This window comes from Salvelinus namaycush, chromosome 7, assembly GCF_016432855.1.
Source record: "Salvelinus namaycush isolate Seneca chromosome 7, SaNama_1.0, whole genome shotgun sequence".
NCBI lineage: Eukaryota > Metazoa > Chordata > Actinopteri > Salmoniformes > Salmonidae > Salvelinus > Salvelinus namaycush.
In genome coordinates, this window is record NC_052313.1 from 29,438,921 (window position 1) to 29,459,863 (window position 20,943).

General features: G+C 45.3%; 1 pseudogene; it reads right to left on the reverse strand.

Annotated features, from left to right (window-relative positions):
* Positions 1-20,461: 20,461 nt before the first annotated feature.
* Positions 20,462-20,943, reverse strand: part of LOC120050693 — a 125,884-nt pseudogene continuing 125,402 nt past the window's right edge.

Sequence of the window (20,943 nt, forward strand, 5' to 3'; positions counted from 1 at the left end):
AATCAATCAATCAATCAAGTTTATTTTATATAGCCCTTCGTACATCAGCTAATATCTCGAAGTGCTGTACAGAAACCCAGCCTAAAACCCCAAACAGCTAGTAATGCAGGTGTAGAAGCACGGTGGCTAGGAAAAACTCCCTAGAAAGGCCAAAACCTAGGAAGAAACCTAGAGAGGAACCAGGCTATGAGGGGTGGCCAGTCCTCTTCTGGCTGTGCCGGGTGGAGATTATAACAGAACTATGCCAAGATGTTCAAAAATGTTCATAAGTGACAAGCATGGTCAAATAATAATCATGAATAATTTTCAGTTGGCTTTTCATAGCCGATCATTAAGAGTTGAAAAACAACAGGTCTGGGACAGGTGGCGGTTCCATAACCGCAGGCAGAACAGTTGAAACTGGAATAGCAGCAAGGCCAGGCGGACTGGGGACAGCAAGGAGTCACCACGCCCGGTAGTCCCGACGTATGGTCCTAGGGCTTAGGTCCTCCGAGAGAAAGAAAGAGAGAAGGAGAAAATTAGAGAGAGCCAAGATTTTCAAAATGTTCATAAATGACAAGCATGGTCAAATAATAATCAGGAATAAATCTCAGTTGGCTTTTCATAGCCGATCATTAAGAGTTGAAAACAGCAGGTCTGGGACAGGTAGGGGTTCCGTAACCGCAGGCAGAACAGTTGAAACTGGAATAGCAGCAAGGCCAGGCGGACTGGGGACAGCAAGGAGTCATCATGCCCGGTAGTCCTGACGTATGGTCCTAGGGCTCAGGTTCTCAGAGAGAGAGAAAGAAAGAGAGAACGAGAGAATTAGAGAGAGCATACTTAAATTCACACAGGACACTGGATAAGACAGGAGAAGTACTCCAGGTATAACCAACTGACCCTAGCCCCCCGACACATAAACTACTGCAGCATAAATACTGGAGGCTGAGACAGGAGCGGTCAGGAGACACTGTGGCCCCATCCGAAGATACCCCCGGACAGGGCCAAACAGGAAGGATATAACCCCACCCACTTTGCCAAAGCACAGCCCCCGCACCACTAGAGGGATATCTTCAACCACCAACTTACAATCCTGAGACAAGGCCGAGTGTAGCCCACAAAGATCTCCACCACAGCACAAACCAAGGGGGGGCGCCAACCCAGACAGGAAGATCACGTCAGTAACTCAACCCACTCAAGTGACGCACCCCTCCTAGGGACGGCATGAAAGAGCACCAGTAAGCCAGTGACTCAGCCCCTGTAATAGGGTTAGAGGCAGAGAATCCCAGTGGAGAGAGGGGAACCGGCCAGGCAGAGACAGCAAGGGCGGTTCGTTGCTCCAGAGCCTTTCCGTTCACCTTCACACTCCTGGGCCAGACTACACTCAATCATATGACCTACTGAAGAGATAAGTCTTCAGTAAAGACTTAAAGGTTGAGACCGAGTCTGCGTCTCTCACATGGGTAGGCAGACTGTTCCATAAAAATGGAGATCTATAGGAGAAAGCCCTGCCTCCCGCTGTTTGCTTAGAAATTCTAGGGACAATTAGGAGGCCTGCGTCTTGTGACCGTAGCGTACGTATTGGTATGTACGGCAGGACCAACTCGGAAAGATAGGTAGGAGCAAGCCCATGTAACGCTTTATAGGTTAACAGTAAAACCTTGAAATCAGCCCTTGCCTTAACAGGAAGCCAGTGTAGGGAAGCTAGCACTGGAGTAATATGATCAAATTTCTTGGTTCTAGTCAGGATTCTAGCAGCCGTATTTAGCACTAACTGAAGTTTATTTAGTGCTTTATCCGGGTAGCCGGAAAGTAGAGCATTGCAGTAGTCTAACCTAGAAGTAACAAATGCATGGATTAATTTTTCTGCATCATTTTTGGACAGAAAATTTCGGATTTTTGCAATGTTACGTAGATGGAAAAAAGCTGTCCTTGAAACAGTCTTGATATGTTCGTCAAAAGAGAGATCAGGGTCAAGAGTAACGCCGAGGTCCTTCACAGTTTTATTTGAGACGACTTTACAACCATCAAGATGAATTGTCAGATTTAACAGAAGATCTCTTTGTTTCTTGGGACCTAGAGCAAGCATCTCTGTTTTGTCCGAGTTTAAAAGTAGAAAGTTTTCAGCCATCCACTTCCTTATGTCTGAAACACAGGCTTCTAGCGAGGGCAGTTTTGGGGCTTCACCATGTTTCATTGAAATGTACAGCTGTGTGTCATCCGCATAGCAGTGAAAGTTAACATTATGTTTTCGAATAACATCCCCAAGAGGTAAAATATATAGTGAAAACAATAGTGGTCCTAAAACGGAACCTTGAGGAACACCGAAATGTACAGTTGATTTGTCAGAGGACAAACCATTCACAGAGACAAATTGATATCTTTCCGACAGGTAAGATCTAAACCAGGCCAGAACTTGTCCGTGTAGACCAATTTGGGTTTCCAGTCTCTCCAAAAGAATGTGGTGATCGATGGTGTCAAAGGCAGCACTAAGGTCTAGTAGCACGAGGACAGATGCAGAGCCTCGGTCTGACGCCATTAAAAGGTAATTTACCACCTTCACAAGTGCAGTCTCAGTGCTATGATGGGGTCTAAAACCAGACTGAAGCATTTCGTATACATTGTTTGTCTTCAGAAAGGCAGTGAGTTGCTGCGCAACAGCTTTTTCTAAAATTTTTGAGAGGAATGGAAGATTCGATATAGGCCGATAGTTTTTTATATTTTCCGGGTCAAGGTTTGGCTTTTTCAAGAGAGGCTTTATCACTGCCACTTTTAGTGAGTTTGGTACACATCCGGTGGATAGAGAGCTGTTTATTATGTTCAACATAGGAGGGCCAAGCACAGGAAGCAGCTCTTTCAGTAGTTTAGTAGGAATAGGATCCAGTATGCAGCTTGAAGGTTTAGAGGCCATGATCATTTTCATCATTGTGTCAAGAGATATAGTACTAAAACACTTAAGTGTCTCTCCCCATCCCAGGCCCTGGCAGAGCTGTGCAGATCCAGGACAGCTAAGCCCTGGAGGAATACGCAGATTCAAAGAGGAGTCCGTAATTTGCTTTCTAATGGTCATGATCTTTTCCTCAAAGAAGTTCATGAATTTATTACTGCTGAAGTGAAAGCCATCCTCTCTTGGGGAATGCTGCTTTTTAGTTAGCTTTGCAACAGTATCAAAAATAAATTTTGGATTGTTCTTATTTTCCTCGATTAAGTTGGAAAAGTAGGATGATCGAGCAGCAGTGAGGGCTCTTCGGTACTGCACGGTACTGTCTTTCCAAGCTAGTCGGAAGACTTCCAGTTTGGTGTGGCGCCATTTCCGTTCCAATTTCCTGAAAGCTTGCTTCAAAGCTCGGGTATTTTCTGTATACCAGGGAGCTAGTTTCTTATGACAAATATTTTTCGTTTTTAGGGGTGCAACTGCATCTAGGGTATTGCGCAAGGTTAAATTGAGTTCCTCAGTTAAGTGGTTAACTGATTTTTGTCCTCTGACATCCTTGGGTAGGCAGAAGGAGTCTGGAAGGGCATCAAGGAATTTTTGTGTTGTCTGAGAATTTATAGCACGACTTTTGATGCTCCTTGGTTGGGGTCTGAGCAGATTATTTGTTGCGATTGCAAACGTAATAAAATGGTGGTCCGATAGTCCAGGATTATGTGGAAAAACATTGAGATCTACAACATTTATTCCATGGGACAAAACTAGGTCCAGAGTATGACTGTGGCAGTGAGTAGGTCCAGAGACATGTTGGACAAAACCCACTGAGTCGATGATGGCTCCGAAAGACTTTTGGAGTGGGTCTGTGGACTTCTCCATATGAATATTAAAATCACCAAAAATTAGAATATGATCTGCTATGACTACAAGGTCTGATAGGAATTCAGGGAACTCAGAGAGGAACGCTGTATATGGCCCAGGAGGCCTGTAAACAGTAGCTATAAAAAGTGATTGAGTAGGCTGCATAGATTTCATGACTAGAAGCTCAAAAGACGAAAACGTCATTTTTTTTTTTGTAAATTGAAATTTGCTATCGTAAATGTTAGCAACACCTCCGCCTTTGCGGGATGCACGGGGGATATGGTCACTAGTGTAACCAGGAGGTGAGGCCTCATTTAACACAGTAAATTCATCAGGCTTAAGCCATGTTTCAGTCAGGCCAATCACATCAAGATTATGATCAGTGATTAGTTCATTGACTATGACTGCCTTTGAAGTGAGGGATCTAACATTAAGTAACCCTATTTTGAGATGTGAGGTATCACGATCTCTTTCAATAATGGCAGGAATGGAGGAGGTCTTTATCCTAATAAGATTGCTAAGGCGAACACCGTCATGTTTAGTTTTGCCCAACCTAGGTCGAGGCACAGACACAGTCTCAATGGGTATGGCTGAGCTGACTACACTGACTGTGCTATTGGCAGACTCCACTAAGCTGGCAGGTTGGCTAACAGCCTGCTGCCTGGCCTGCACCCTATTTCATTGTGGAGCTAGAGGAGTTAGAGCCCTATCTATGTTGGTAGATAAGATGAGAGCACCCCTCCAGCTAGGATGGAGTCCGTCACTCCTCAGCAGGTCAGGCTTGGTCCTGTTTGTGGGTGAGTCCCAGAAAGAGGGCCAATTATCTACAAATTCTATCTTTTGGGAGGGGCAGAAAACAGTTTTCAACCAGCGATTGAGTTGTGAGACTCTGCTGTAGAGCTCGTCACTCCCCCTAACTGGGAGGGGGCCAGAGACAATTACTCGATGCCGACACATCTTTCTAGCTGATTTACACGCTGAAGCTATGTTGCACTTGGTGACCTCTGACTGTTTCATCCTAACATCGTTGGTGCCGACGTGGATAACAATATCTCTATACTCTCTACACTCGCCAGATTTAGCTTTAGCCAGCACCATCTTTAGATTAGCCTTAACGTCGGTAGCCCTGCCCCCTGGTAAACAGTGTATGATCGCTGGGTGATTCGTTTTAAGTCTAATACTGCGGGTAATGGAGTCGCCAATGACTAGGGTTTTCAATTTGTCAGAGCTAATGGTTGGAGCCTTCGGCGTCTCAGACCCCGTAGCGGGAGGAGTAGAGACAAGAGAAGACTCAGCCTCAGACTCCGACTCGCTACATAATGGGGAGAACCGGTTGAAAGTTTCTGTCGGCTGAATGAGCGACACCAGTTGAGCATTCCTACAGCATTTCCCTCCAGAAGCCATGAGAAAGTTGTCCGGCTGCGGGGACTGTGCGGGGGGGTTTATACTAACGTTACTATCTGTACTTACTGGTGGCACAGACGCTGTTTCTTCCTTTCCTACACTGAAATTACCCTTGCCTAACGATTGCGTCTGAAGCTGGGCTTGTAGCACAGCTATCCTCGCCGTAAGGCGATCGTTCTCCTGTATATTATGAGTACAGCGACTGCAATTAGAAGACATCATGTTAATGTTACTACTTAGCTTCGGCTGTTGAAGGTGCTGACGAACCATGTCCAGATAAAGCGTCCGGAGTGAAAAATTTGAATGAGGGAAAAAAGTTGCGATGGAAAAACTAAAAATATAAACGGTAATTAAAAAGAAAAAAAAAAAAACGTAAAGTTGTCAGCTAGCAAAGTAAAGTTGGCAGCAAAACGCACAGCAATAAAACGCACAGCAACACGTCTGCAAATTCAACAGGAAGTGATTCAACAGGAAGTTTGTGAAGATATCCCTCTAGTGGTGTGAGGGCAAGCTCATTAATCAATTGGTGTGTGTGTGTGTGTGTGTGTGTGTGTGTGTGTGTGCTGCGGGGTTGAGGCTATGAACCCATAGGCTTGGCTCTCTCATCCCTTCCAGGCTTCTGGGAAGGAGGGTGGACAATTAGGACCTTAGAAACTTATCACCTGGGCCGGTGGTGGGTTTTCCAATCCTGTGGGCGCGCTCCACCTCAATCTTCCTGTGATCCATCTTCAATTTCTCTGAGATGATTTCCCTCACTTTGTCCTCAGATTCCATCCAGGTCTCATGTGGAGATTCTGCAATTCTGTCCACAACCATGTTGTTTCGCCTTGATTGTCCCTAGAGATAGTCTGATTTATCTGTCATTGTTACCATGGATTCACACACAGAACTGATGTCCTCTCTCAATGACTTACAGATTGCTGTCCTCTTGCTGTTCTCCTGTTTGAACTCGTTGAGCTGACCCTGGGAGAACTGCAAACTGTTCTTCAGGTCCTGGACCTCTCTGGTCAGGTTGTCCATTCTTTTATTAGTAGAATCCACGAATATTTGGACAAAACACTTGAAACTATTTTCTGTTGTTGTAACAACTGCTTATAGGTCTTTTTTTGTTTGTTTAAAAGATCCTTCACGTGTGATAGAGAGACACCACTGGCACTGTCCTCAACAGTACTCCCGCCAGCTTTGGTCTTTGTCATGGTAGCTAACAACGTATGAAAGGCTGTTACTCCTCGCAGTTCCAGATAGGGCAGGTCACGGGGAAAATTGAAAACAACAAACAGCAGGGATTTAGACAGCCACAAACCCGGAACAATCCGCGGTCCCAGCCACAATGGCTAACTGCGTCGCGGGTTGTGTTCAAGAACACCTCGCTAGCTTGATGTCCAGTTAGCTAGTAGCTGCGATGCCAAATAGCTCCTCAGACCCTTCCTTGGTCGGCAGGATAACCGGAAAGATACAAGCAGTCCCAGAAACTGATGCCAACTGCGTCACGGAATCCAACATAAGAAGCCAAGAACTTTCCAATATACTTTTAAACAGCAAACTTTCCAAACAAACAAAATCGAGCTCTTCCTCGTTGACATGCATTATCTGAATTAGGCCCACAGAATTATACCTATGGAGTAGTGGCATCTATGAAGGAACTTTGAATGTCTGAACTTCCGAGAGTTGGCTTAACGTTGGACCAGAGCTAGCTAGATAGGTAACCAGCGTGTGTGCAGAACGGCACCATAATTAAAATAAAAACACGTCTTAACATTTTGGAGTTAATAAACCCAATGTGAAATGTGATAACTATAGTTCCCTTAACTAGCATTGAAAAAGTTCATCCATTCTTCTCTAATAAAAAATCTCTCTCCCTAATTTTTGAATCACACTTGTAACGTCAGTAGGCTACAGTAGCCTATGCTTCAGAGGGGGAGGGGCAGGTAGCCTACACAAACACACATTATCATTCTTCAATAAAATATGAGGTCAAACAAATGCAGTTCCCCCGGACACACGCTGTGATTTTGTTAATTACATGTTGTGTGACTCTCCAGGCTACTCTTTTTAGAAATTCAGGAGTGAGAAGACCTATTTTCAGTGAGTGAAGAGGGTATCCTGCAGACAAAGCGTTACAAACTGACCTACACACTGGTTGTAATGTGGTTGTAATCATTATAACCAGTTTTGTCTATTGGGTAAAGGGCTCAGACTTGTTATGTATCTATAGTCACAAGAGCGACAGAGCGAGTGACAGAGTGATGAGATCAGCGATGTTTAGAGGGATGTTTGGAGGAGTTGGGCTGGGCTGAGGGGAAAAAGAGCTGGGAGGAGGCCCAGTGCCAAAGCAGGAAACCCACTCTAATTGGTTCCAGTCAGCTAGAGAGAAGACTGCTCCCATTAGCCTGGGACAATCATGCACCCTTTTCTCGCTCTCTCTCTTTCCCTCTGTCTCCGAAACTCTGACTTGCACACACACACACACACACACACACACACACACACACACACACACACACACACACACACACACACACACACACACACACACACACACACACACACACACACACACACACACACACACACACACACACACACACACACACACACACACACACACACACACACACAAAGATTTTCAGCAGGCAGACACTGGAATAAGTTTCTGAATGACAGAGTGAGGGCTTTGCATTGGCACTTTGTTCTATTTTTTTGTGGGACTCAAAAATGCTGGAATTTAAAATAACATGATTAACTGGTTCCCATAGATGCGGAAAAGAGGTCGATCGAACTCGACCAAAACAATGGATGGAAACGCGTGGGCAAAGGGCCGTGAGGGAAAGATCCCGAATCTCCTCATTGCCCCCCAGAATAATTAGCATACATTTAGGCTATTGTATATATGTGTATTTCACACTATGTTGAGCTTAAAATGTGGAGTATAATGCTTGTATGGATGTCATCCCCAACACATGTTCATGTCATCGTTACTAAGCAACTGCATTACAGTTAAAAACTATTTTGACTATGACCACCGATTTCTGTATGCCAGCTATGATAACCAGCTTATACAAACGGGAGTTAGCATTTAGCAGTCACTTCTTCTAAACCTGACAACTTCTCCATGTTATGCAGTGAAAACAGACAAATATATCCAAATCCGACTTAAGTAACCACATTGTGGGCCTGTTATAATACATAAATCACGATGGATTTGATGAATATCCACTTTGGATCTATCTAGGTCAATGGATCTATGCTTTTAAAATAACGGTTCTGTTCAAGAAAAGTATAGATAACTTTCGTTCCCGGTTCTGATTCTGTTCCTCAAAAAAGGCCTTTATTTTCCGGGTTTCAGGTTCTCCTCCCTGAACCGGTTCCAACCCTTGTATGCCACTTAGCATACGTTTTTGTTCAAAGCAACTTACAGTACAATGAGAGCACATATTTTTTGTATGTGATCCATGCAGTAATTGAACCCACTAGTGCTAAGCTCTTACCAACTCTGCCACACAGGACCACTATCTAACAATCACATGAAAGGACACCTGTCCTTACACTTTCAAGGAGGTCTAGTAGGTACTACAACCAGTTCCAGTCTCACACTTGAAACATGGAGCTCATGCTTAGGGCTGTGGCGGTCATGAAATTTTGTCAGCCGGTGATTGTCAAGCAAATAACTGCCAGTCTCACGGTAATTGATCGTAAATGAACATAAACTCATTCAGCATCTCCTGGTTTCCACGCATAACCTACAAGCCACTGACACAGACCTTTGGAACATCTACATTTTAAAAAGTCTAATATATCCATTTAATATAGCCTACACCATCACACTAAATCCAATATTTATTTTAGACAGGTTTAAGGAAACATGATATGAAGAAAATGTAGTCAATTTCAGAAGAACCTAATAGCATATTCTGAGTTGTGCTTATGTTAGGCCCTGATCTGGCAATGCCATTTGGCTGTGGGCTACACTAGTTCATTTAGCAGGCAATATTTGCTTAGAATTCCGTGGAATGATTTTACATAATTTTTTATAGTATGACGAACACAATTGAACATAGCTGAATAAAATAGAAAGGAGATTTTCTCCAAACGATTTGACGGAGTGCACATGTGGCTATTCTGTGTTGAGCTGTTAACAAAAAAACAGGTCCTCATTTGTTTTGGTACTGTCCATATGTAGCTTGTTTTTGGTCACAGGTCCACGAATGGCTGAAGAATTGCAATATTTACCTGGAGCTAACCCTGCAGATAGCACTACTGGGTGATCTGAAAAGTCATAGTCAATCGATCAATAATATTATAATACTTTTAGCATTTTTTTTTCAATTTGTATAAACAATGAGAATAGAAAGGTTCAGAACTTTTGTGAAACATCACAGCACAGTTGAAAAACATATGACAAATAGAAATCCAATATGGATGGTGTTAAGAGACAGATGGCAGGTTTTGAATGGAGCTGAAGGTTGGGACTAATAACAACAAGATAACTAATGCAAAACATACTGTGCCCGTAAAACGAATATAGGTTGAAAACCTTTTTGAAAGAGCACATATGGCAAATAGAAATCAAATTGAATGGACATAAGAAATAGATGGAAGAGGTTGAGGAAGGACAGGAGTAAAAACAAACAAAATAAAATAAAATATATATAATATGTATAAGCTGGAAATGCAGGCCTAAGTGTTGTTGTTCACTAGTTTGCTCCAATTGTGGGAGGGGTGGTAGGGTTGGAGGGTAATAAGGAAGATAAAGAAAAAAAAGAAGGTCCTCCTATTTGCTTAATTTAGAGTTATTTATGCAACTTTAGTTGTGATTCAAATGTTGGGGTATATATTTAGATTTTTAATACATTCTAAGGCTGCATGATGCGACTCTAAAGATGATCTGAAAAAAGACATGAGCACCAAATCGTTTTTTTTTTGCAAAGGCTGCACACACTTCATCAGTGGCATCCCCTTTGTGTGGTCATAATGCCCCCTAAAAAAATCCATGCCTTTTGCGGACAGTGGCCATTGTGCCCTTGGGCTGAATATAATAATTAGAATTCCCTTCTCCTGGCTGCATGCTCCGAAGCACCTCTCAAACTCATGGCTCTCTCAGATATCTCAATTCTTATTAGCCAATTCCAGTCATGTGACTGGGTCCTTCTCACAGCATCTCGGGTCCTTATCACAGGCTACAAGTGAAGACAGACACATTTGGGAAGCAACGGCGCGCGTCCTTATTGAATTCGGACAGGGTATATTGAAGATGTTGGAAGAACTGTCCACATTTACTTTTGTCAGCCAACAAGATGAGAAGGCCAAACGAACAGCAAAAGTACTAGCCTATGTCGATCTAATATCCCTCATAGTACAAAAGTTGACCTATTTTATTGGTCAACTTGTCCTTCTGTGCGAGAAACAAATATTCCAAACATAGTCTGGGACAGTTGTGGGATGCGATGGATCCCAAATGATTACAATCACTAGCATTAAAAAATTATTTAAAAGCAATGAGGCTGATGCAACAGATCAGAACGTTAAGCTTAAAATGTCGATACACTATTAGGCTATTAATTCACATTATAAGTGCAGCAATGTGCACACGGCAGTAGGATATAAGCGTGAATGTTCCAAAATGCAATCAATTAAAATGCAATCAATTACCCCATAATGACATTTGCAAATGTTAAAAAAATAAAAACAGAAACACCTTATTTACATAAGTATTCAGACCCTTTGCTATGAGACTCGAAATTGAGCTCAGGTGCATCCTGTTTCCATTGATCATCCTTGAGATGTTTCTACAACTTGATTGGAGTCTACCTGTGATAAAATCAAATTGATTGTACATGATTTGGAAAGGCACACACCTCTCTATATAAGGTCTCACAGTTGACACTGCATTTCAGAGCAAAAACCAAGCCATGAGGTTGAAGGAATTGTCTGTAGAGCTCCGAAACAGGATTGTGTCAACGCACAGCTCTAGGGAAGGGTAACAAAAAATGTCTGCAGCATTAAAGGTCTGCAAGAAAACAGTGGCCTCCATCATTCTTAAATGGAAAAAGTTTGTAACCACCAAGACTCTTCCTAGAGCTGGCCACCCGGCCAAACTGAGCAATCAGGAGAGAAGGGCTTTGGTCAGGGAGATGACCAAGAACCCAATGGTCACTCTGACAGAGCTCCCATATCCTCTGTGGAGATGGGAGAACCTTCCAGAAGGACAACCATCCCTGCACCACTCCACCAATCAGGCCTTTATGGTAGAGTGGCCAGACGGAAGCCACTCCCCAGTAAAAGGTACATGACAGCCCGCTTGGAGTTTGCCAAAAACACCTAAAAACTCTTAGACCATGAGAAACAAGGTCTGATGAAACCAAGATTGAACTCTTTGGCCTGAATGCCAAGCGTCTGGAGGAAGCGTCTGGAGGAAACCAGGCACAGCTCATCACTTGGCTAATACTATTCCTACGATGAAGCATGGTGGTGGCAGCATCATGCTGTGGGGATGTTTTTCAGCTGCAGGTACTGGGAGACGAGTCAGGATCAAAGGAAAGATGAACGGAGCAAAGTACAGAGAGATCCTTGATGAAAACCTGCTCCAGAGCGCTCAGGACCTCACACCCGGGCGAAGGTTCACCTTTCAACAGGATAATGACCCTAAGCACACAGCCAAGACAACACAGGAGTGGCTTCAGGACAAGTCTCTGAATGTCGTTGAGTGGCCCAGCCAGAGCCTGGACTTGAACCCGATCAAACATCTATGGGGAGACCTGAAAATATCTGTGCAGCGACGCTCCCCATCCAACCTGACAGAGCTTGAGAGGGTCTGCAGAGAATGGGAGAAGCTCCTCAAATACAGGTCTGCCAAGCTTGTAGCGTCATACCCAAGAAGACTTGAGGCTGTAATCACTGCCAAAGGTGCTTCAACATAGTACTGAGTAAAGGGTCTGAATACTTATGTAAATGTGATATTTCAGTTTTTATTTTAATACATTTGCTAAAATATCAAAAAAAGTTTTTGCTTTGTCATTATGGTGTATTGTGAGCCGATGAAGGGAAAAAACAATTTAATCAATTTTAGAAAATGGATGTAACGTAACAGGTACTTAATTAGTTATTTCTGTTTTTAATATTTCATAAATTTGTAAAAAAATCACCTGTCAGGGTTGTGTGCAGAGAAGTAGCGGAGTCAAGCGCAGGACACAGGTGTTGAGCGAAACCACAGCGTTTACTCAAAAATTCAGCAAAATTCCTCAAATGGAATAATAATGAACACACACGTAAACAACAACCACTAACGCAACAAACAATCACGGACAAAACAGAAATGAATGCCAGAGGGTTAAATAAGGAACATGATAGGGGAATTGAAACCAGGTGTGTATAATACAGACAAAACAAAACGAAACTGAAAAATGGATCGATGGTGACTAGAAAGCCGGTGACGTCGACCGCCGAACACCACCCGAACAAGGAGAAGGGCCGACTTCGGCGGAAGTCGTGACAGTACCCCCCCCTTGACGCGCGGCTCCAGCAGCGTGACGACACCGGCCTCGGGGACGACCCGGAGGGCGAGGTGCAGGGCGATCCGGGTGGAGACGGTGAAACTCTTGTAACATTGACGGATCTAGAATGTCCTCCACCGGTACCCAGCATCTCTCCTCCGGACCGTACCCCTCCCACTCCACGAGGTACTGAAGGCCCCTCGCCCGACGCCTAGAATCCATGATGGCTCTTACGATATACGCCGGGACCCCCTCGATGTCAAGAGGGGGCGGAGGAACCTCCCGCACCTCAGACTGCTGGAGCGGACCAGCCACCACCGGCCTGAGGAGAGACACATGGAACGAGGGGTTAATACGGTAATCAGGGGGGAGTTGTAACCTATAACAAACCTCGTTCAGTCTCCTCAGGATTTTAAATGGCCCCACAAACCGCGGACCCAGCTTCCGGCAGGGCAGGTGAAGGGGTAGGTTTCGGGTCGAGAGCCAGACCCGATCCCCCGGTGCATACACCGGGGCCTCACTGCGGTGGCGGTCGGCACTCGCCTTTTGTCTCCTGATGGCCCGTTGTAGCCGCACATGGGCAGCGTTCCAAGTCTCCTCTGAGTGCCGAAACCATTCATCCACCGCAGGAGCCTCAATCTGGCTCTGATGCCATGGTGCCAGGACCGGCTGGTAACCTTGCACACACTGAAAAGGTGATAGGTTGGTAGAGGAGTGGCGGAGGGAGTTTTGGGCCATCTCCGCCCAGGGGATGTAAGCTGCCCACTCCCCCGGCCGGTCCTGGCAATAGGACCTCAGAAACCTACCCACATCCTGGTTGACTCTTTCCACCTGCCCGTTGCTCTCGGGGTGGAAACCTGAGGGTAAGGCTGACCGAGATCCCCAGGCGTTCCATAAACGCCCTCCAGACTCTAGACGTAAATTGGGGACCCCGATCAGAAACTATATCCTCAGGCACCCCGTAGTGCCGGAATACGTGGGTGAACAGAGCCTCCGCAGTTTGTAGAGCCGTAGGGAGACCGGGCAAAGGAAGGAGACGGCAGGACTTAGAAAACCGATCCACAACGACCAGGATCGTGGTGTTACCCCGCGACGGGGGAAGATCCGTCACGAAATCCACCGATAGGTGTGACCACGGTCGCTGTGGAACGGGAAGGGGTTGTAATTTCCTTCTGGGCAGATGTCTAGATGCCTTGCACTGTGCACATACCGAACAGGAGGAAACATAAACCCGCACGTCCTTAGCTAAAGTGGGCCACCAGTACTTCCCAGCAAGGCAGCGCACCGTCCGACCGATACCAGGATGACCAGAGGGGGGTGACGTATGAGCCCAACAGATCAAACGATCGCGGACATCAAACGGAACGTACAGACACCCAGCTGGACAGTCAGGTGGAATGGGCTATGTACGTGACGCCCGTTCGATGTCCGCGTCCACCTCCCACACCACCGGTGCCACCAGGCGAGAGGCTGGAATTATGGGAGTGGGATCTGTGGACCGCTCCTCTGTATCATACAGCCGGGACAGTGCGTCTGCCTTAACGTTCTGGGAACCTGGTTTGTAGGAAAGGGTGAAATCAAAACGGGTGAAAAACATGGCCCACCTTGCCTGGCGAGGGTTCATTCTCCTCGCCGCCCGGATGTACTCCAGATTGCGGTGGTCAGTCCAAATGAGAAAAGGGTGTCTAGCCCCCTCAAGCCAATGTCTCCACGCTTTCAGAGCCATGACAACAGCCAGCAACTCCCGGTCCCCCACATCATAGTTTCGCTCCGCCGGGCTGAGCTTCTTCGAAAAGAATGCACAGGGGCGGAGCTTTAGTGGCGTGCCCGAGTACTGAGACAGCACAGCCCCTATCCCTGCCTCGGACGCGTCCACCTCAACTATGAATGCTAAGGAAGGATCAGGATGAGCCAGCACGGGAGCTGAGGTAAACAGAGCCTTCAGGTGACCAAAAGCCCTGTCCGCCCCAGCTGTCCACTGCAGTCGCACCGGTCCCCCCTTCAGCAGTGAGGTAATGGGAGCCGCTACCTGACCAAAACCCCGGATAAATCTCCGGTAGTAGTTGGCAAACCCTAAAAACCGCTGCACCTCCTTTACCGTGGTTGGAGTCGGCCAATTACGCACAGCTGAAATGCGGTCATTCTCCATCTCTACCCCTGACGCTGAAAAGCGGTACCCTAGGAAGGAGATGGACTGTTGGAAGAACAGACATTTCTCAGCCTTGACGCACAGGTCATGCTCCAACAGTCGACCAAGCACCCTGCGCACTAGGGACACATGCTCGGCGCGTGTAGCGGAGTATATTAGAATGTCATCTATATACACCACTACACCCTGCCCGTGCAGGTCCCTGAAGATCTCATCCACAAAGGATTGGAAGACTGATGGAGCATTCATTAAAACCTCTTGGCAATAGGGGGGCGCCATTTCGACTTTGTAAAAATTCGTTCCCAAATTAAACTGCCTCGTACTCAATTCTTGCTCGTACAATATGCATATTATTATTACTATTGGATAGAAAACACTCTCTAGTTTCTAAAACCGTTTGAATTATTTATCTGAGTGAAACAGAACTCATTCTGCAGCACACTTCCTGTCAAGGAGTGAGATTTCTGAAATCGAGGTCTCTGTTCTGGGGTCAGTTTATAAATTCCCATGTAAGCTATGGGGCTACATGCACTGCATACGCCTTCCTCTAGATGTCAGTAAGCGGTGAGAATTTGAATGGAGTGGATTGCACCATCTGGGGCCCTATATAAGCCCGTGGAACGGAAGGTCCGACCTTTTCAACGGGGCGCCTGGCGCAGGAGGGACATCACAATGGCGTCCTGAAAAGCTTTCGTTTTAGCAGTTCTATATCTCCGGCTCTGATTTAATTTGATTTTTGTCTTAAAAACTTCATAAGGTAGTTAATTTGAACCGACTTATAGCAGTGTATATCAGTTTATTGCGATTTTCTGGAATTTCTTTGTGTCGCGCTATCACCAGTTGGACACCTCTCCTGCACATAGCTAGCGTTAGCTGCTATTTCTACAGGAGAAGAGGACATCTTTCAACCAAAAGACGATTGTTCTGGAGAAAGGACACCTTGCCCAAGATTCTGATGGAAGCTCGTCAAATAGTAAGAAGTCTTTATGCTGTTAATTCGTATTTATGTTGAGAAATGTTAAACAATAATTCCGCCATGAATTTCGGTGCGGTCTCGCTTTGTAGCAGTAACGTTAATTTAAAAAATATAACACAGCGATTGCATTAAGAACTAATTTATCTTTCATTTGCTGTCCAACCTGTATTTTTTAGTCAAGTTTATGATTACTTATCGATTAGAATAGGTGCCTTTCCCAAGATTTCTCCTGACATTTTCTTTGCAGCTTGGCTACTTTTCTCATTGTATAACCACGATTTGTGCCGCTAAATATGCACATTTTTGAACAAACTCTATATGCATTGTGTAATATGATGTTATAGGACTGTCATCTGAAGAATTCTGAGCAGGTCAGTGAAAAAATTAATATCTTTTGCTGGGTTATACGTTATCGCTATTTTTGGCTTGAATCAATGCTGTTGTGTGGTTTGCTATTGTGGTAAGCTAATATAATGCTATATTGTGTTTTCGCTGTAAAACACTTAAAAAATCTGAAATATTGGCTGGATTCACAAGATGTTTGTCTTTCATTTGCTGTACGCTGTGTATTTTTCAGAAATGTTTTATGATGAGTATTTAGGTAATTCACGTTGCTCTCTGTAGTTATTCTAGTCGCTTTGGTGAGAGTTGTGATGGTGGCTGCAATGGTAAACTATGATTTATACCTGAAATATGCACATTTTTCTAACAAAACATATGCTATACAATAAATATGTTATCAGACTGTCATCTGATGAAGTTGTTTCTTGGTTAGTGGCTATTTATATCTTTATTTGGTCGAATTTGTGATAGCTACTGATGGAGTAAAAAAATGGTGGAGTAAAAAAAGTGGTGTCTTTTGCTAACGTGGTTAGCTAATAGATTTACATATTTTGTCTTCCCTGTAAAACATTTTTAAAATCAGAAATGATGGCTGGATTCACAAGATGTGTATCTTTCATCTGGTGTCTTGGACTTGTGATTTAATGATATTTAGATGCTAGTATTTACTTGTGACGCTATGCTAGGCTATGCTAGTCAGCTTTTTTACTGATGGGGGTGCTCCCGGATCCGGGTTTGGGAGGAATTAGAGGTTAACCCGTACAGCATGACGAGGTACTCATAATGCCCAGAAGTGGTGCTAAATGCTGTCTTCCACTCATCTCCCCCCTTGATACGCACCAGGTTGTAAGCGTTCCTGAGGTCCAATTTTGTGAAGAAGCGCGCCCCGTGTAATGACTCGGTCATACATGAGTGGTAGCGGGTAACTGTATTTTACCGTGATCTTATTTAATCCTCGATAATCAATACACGGGCGCAAACCTCCATCCTTCTTCTTCACAAAAAAGAAACTCGAGGAGACAGGTGAGATGGAAGGCCGCATGTATCCCTGTCCCAGAGATTCGGTGACATATGTCTCCATAGCCACCGTCTCCTCCTGTGACAGAGGATACACGTGACTCCTGGGAAGTGCAGCGTCTACCAAGAGATCTATCGCACAATCCCCCGGTCGATGGGGTGGTAATTGAGTCGCCTTCTTCTTACAGAAGGCGAGTGCCAAATCGGCATATTCGGGAGGAATGTGCATGGTGGAAACCTGGTTTGGACTTTCCACCGTAGTGGCACCTAAGGAAACACCTACACACCTCCCTGAACACTGACAGGACCATCCCTTGAGAGCCCTCTGTTGCCACGAAATAATCGGATCATGAGAGGCCAACCAGGGAAGACCCAACACAACAGGAAACGCAGGAGAGTCGATCAAGAAGAGACTAATTCTCTCCTCGTGATCCCCCTGCGTTCTCATAGCAATGGGCGCTGTGACCTCCCCAATCAGCCCCGACCCCAAAGGACGACTATCTAAGGCATGTACAGGGAAGGGAACATCAACAGGAATAATAGGGATCCCTAATCTATGTGACAAAGAGCGGTCAATAAAGTTCCCAGCTGCGCCTGAATCTACTAGCGCCTTATACTGGGGATGCGGGGAAAACTCAGGAAATTCTATCGGTAACCACATGTGTGCAACAGAAGGCTCTGGGTGAGTTATGTGCCTACTCACCTGAGATGACCCACCAGTGCTCCGCCTGCTACCTCGACTTCCAGGAGAAACACCCCAGCACCGGATAGCAGTGTGCCCTCTGCGTCCACAGTTGGTGCATGGAATGGTCCCCCCTCCGGTCTCCCTCCTAGCAGCCCCTCCTAACTCCATAGGTGTTGGATCCAAGGTGCTGGGTAATGGAACGGGCGGACCCCGATCTAGACGTCCGCGGGAGACCAACAGGTTATCCAGCCGGATAGATAAATCCACCAGCTGGTCCAGGTTGAGAGTGGTGTCCCTGCAGGCTAGCTCCCTACGAACGTCCTCACGTAGACTACACCTGTAGTGATCGATCAGGGCCCGCTCATTCCATCCCGCACCAGCGGCCAGAGTTCGGAAGTCCAGGGCGAATTCTTGAGCGCTCCTCATCCCCTGTCTTAGATGGAACAATCGCTCTCCCGCCGCTCTCCCTTCAGGTGGATGATCAAAGACGGCCCAGAAGCGGCGAGAGTCATCATAGTTATCCAGGGTTAGGCCCTCTCTTCCCCAGATGGCGTTAGCCCACTCCAGGGCTTTACCAGTCAGACAGGAGATGAGGGCGCCCACCCTCTCGCGTCCCGAAGGGGACGGATGAACAGCTGCCAGGTAGAGCTCCAGCTGTAGGAGGAACCCCTGGCACCCGGCTGCTGTTCCGTCATACGCTCCTGGGAGCGAGAGCCGAATCCCACTGGGTCCTGACGATGGAGGGATGGACAGTGGTGTAGGTAGAGGTGCGGGTGGAGGTGATGGGGTATGATTTACCGGGAGATCTCCTCTCTCCCATCTGTCCATTGTTTGCAGCACGCGATCCATGGCTGTCCCTAAACTGTGCAACATGGTCGCGTGCTGTTGAACTTGCTCCTCCACTGGGAGAGAAGGGCTGGCTGCGCCTGCTGACTCCATTTGAAGTGGTCCGTGATTCTGTCAGGGTTGTGTGCAGAGAAGTAGCGGAGTCAAGCGCAGGACACAGGTGTTGAGCGAAACCACAGCGTTTACTCAAAAATTCAGCAAAATTCCTCAAATGGAATAATAACGAACACACACGTAAACAACAACCACTAACGCAACAAACAATCACGGACAAAACAGAAATGAATGCCAGAGGGTTAAATAGGGAACATGATAGGGGAATTGAAACCAGGTATGTATAATACAGACAAAACAAAACGAAACTGAAAAATGGATCGATGGTGACTAGAAAGCCGGTGACGTCGACCGCCGAACACCACCCTAACAAGGAGAAGGGCCGACTTCGGCGGAAGTCGTGACATCACCAAAACTTTTTTGGCTTTGTCAGGGGGTATTTTGTGTAGATTGCTGAGGAAAAACAATTATTTTATCCATTTTAGAATAAGGCTGTAACGTAACAAAATGTGGAAAAAGTCGAGGGGTCTGATCAATTTCTGAAGGCACTGTACTAATTAATATATGTGTGAAATTTGTTTTGATTTAGAATGGACCACTATCATGCACCTGTCTCGAAACATGGATAGTGGAAAAAGTACATGTCATCTATGCACTGAAATTGTCACGATCGTTAGATGGTGGAAGAGAGGAGGACCAAGGCGCAGCGTGATAACAATACATCTTCTATTTATTATAACGAAGACGAAGAACACTTAAACAAACTATACAAAAAACAACAAACGAACGTGAAGCTATAATTACAATAAGTGCAGACACAGGCAACTTACATATAGACAATCACCCACGAACTACCTAATGAATATGGCTGCCTAAATATGGTTCCCAATCAGAGACAACGATAGACAGCTGTCTCTAATTGAGAACCAATCTAGGCAACCATAGACATACATACACCTAGACTAGACACTGCCCCATAAACATACAAAACCCCTAGACAATAAAAAACACATACATCCCCCATGTCACACCCTGACCTAACTAAAATAATAAAGAAAACAAAGATAACTAAGGCCAGGGCGTGACATAAATAGCAAATGGAGGATGCTTTTCCCGTGGTTCATTTTCACGTAATTTTCATGCGTACCTGGTGTAGGCTATAATCCTGTTGTAAAGAGAAGCAATGTTCTTAATATTCGGAAAGTTCAAAAAAATAAATAAAGTAGCCTATAGAAAGCTGATGGGATCCTCCTCCTTTTAATAGAGGCCATCAAAACGTGTTTTCTCATGCAATTGCATAGCCTATACAAATGTTGCCTAACATGAGCTCATGGGCTCTCATGAAGTGTTTGATTAGATTTTCGATCACATTTGCATTGATGTCAGAGTGATTAGAGGGAACATAGAGCGCTGAGTATCAGGCAGTTAGCAAGTTTGGTAGGCTACTAATGACCATCAGCAGCATCAGAACTTGGAGAAGCCTAGTTACCGTGACTAAACGGTCATGTGGAATTTGATTGCGGTTATGACTCGTGACCTCTGGTGTGGGTGTAATACGGTCACCATAACAGCCCTTCTCATGCTTATGTTCCGTAGGGCACACAGAAACAAATGAAAATACATTTTTCAAGGTTGTGCCTGTTTTAAAAACAACCCCCCCCCCCCCTTCCGTGCTTACTGAACACGACCCACGGGAGGGGGCGGCGGAGGGTGTCTCAGTACTGCCCCTTTACGCCCATTCCTGCTCGGCAGTGTGCTCTATGGCGGCGTTGAGAAAGCGCACCTCCTCCTGGGTTAGGGTCCTCTCCATGTGCCGGTAGGTGATGCGGTAACAGTGGCTTTGCTTCTGCATCCTGCGGAGAGAGAAGAAGGTTAGGAGGACAGAGAGCTCAAGGGAGGGTGTAAGTCACAGGGAATCGTAGTCGATTTAGGAATTTAAACTTCACGAACATGATTCAAAAACACATATATTTTTGGAAATCTGTAATGCAGAATAATGAACACAAAAAAACCTAAATGCAAGAGCTATGTTTGACCTCTTCAGTGATATCCACATTGACAATCCCAATTAGATCAGACGATGCTTTTACAATATTCAATTGTCACATGTCCCCCTATTCCTGATAGGCATGAAAAGACATCAGAAGGTGAAATATTATACATTTACCCAGAGCAACTTACAGTATTGAGTGCATACATTCTTTCAGAATG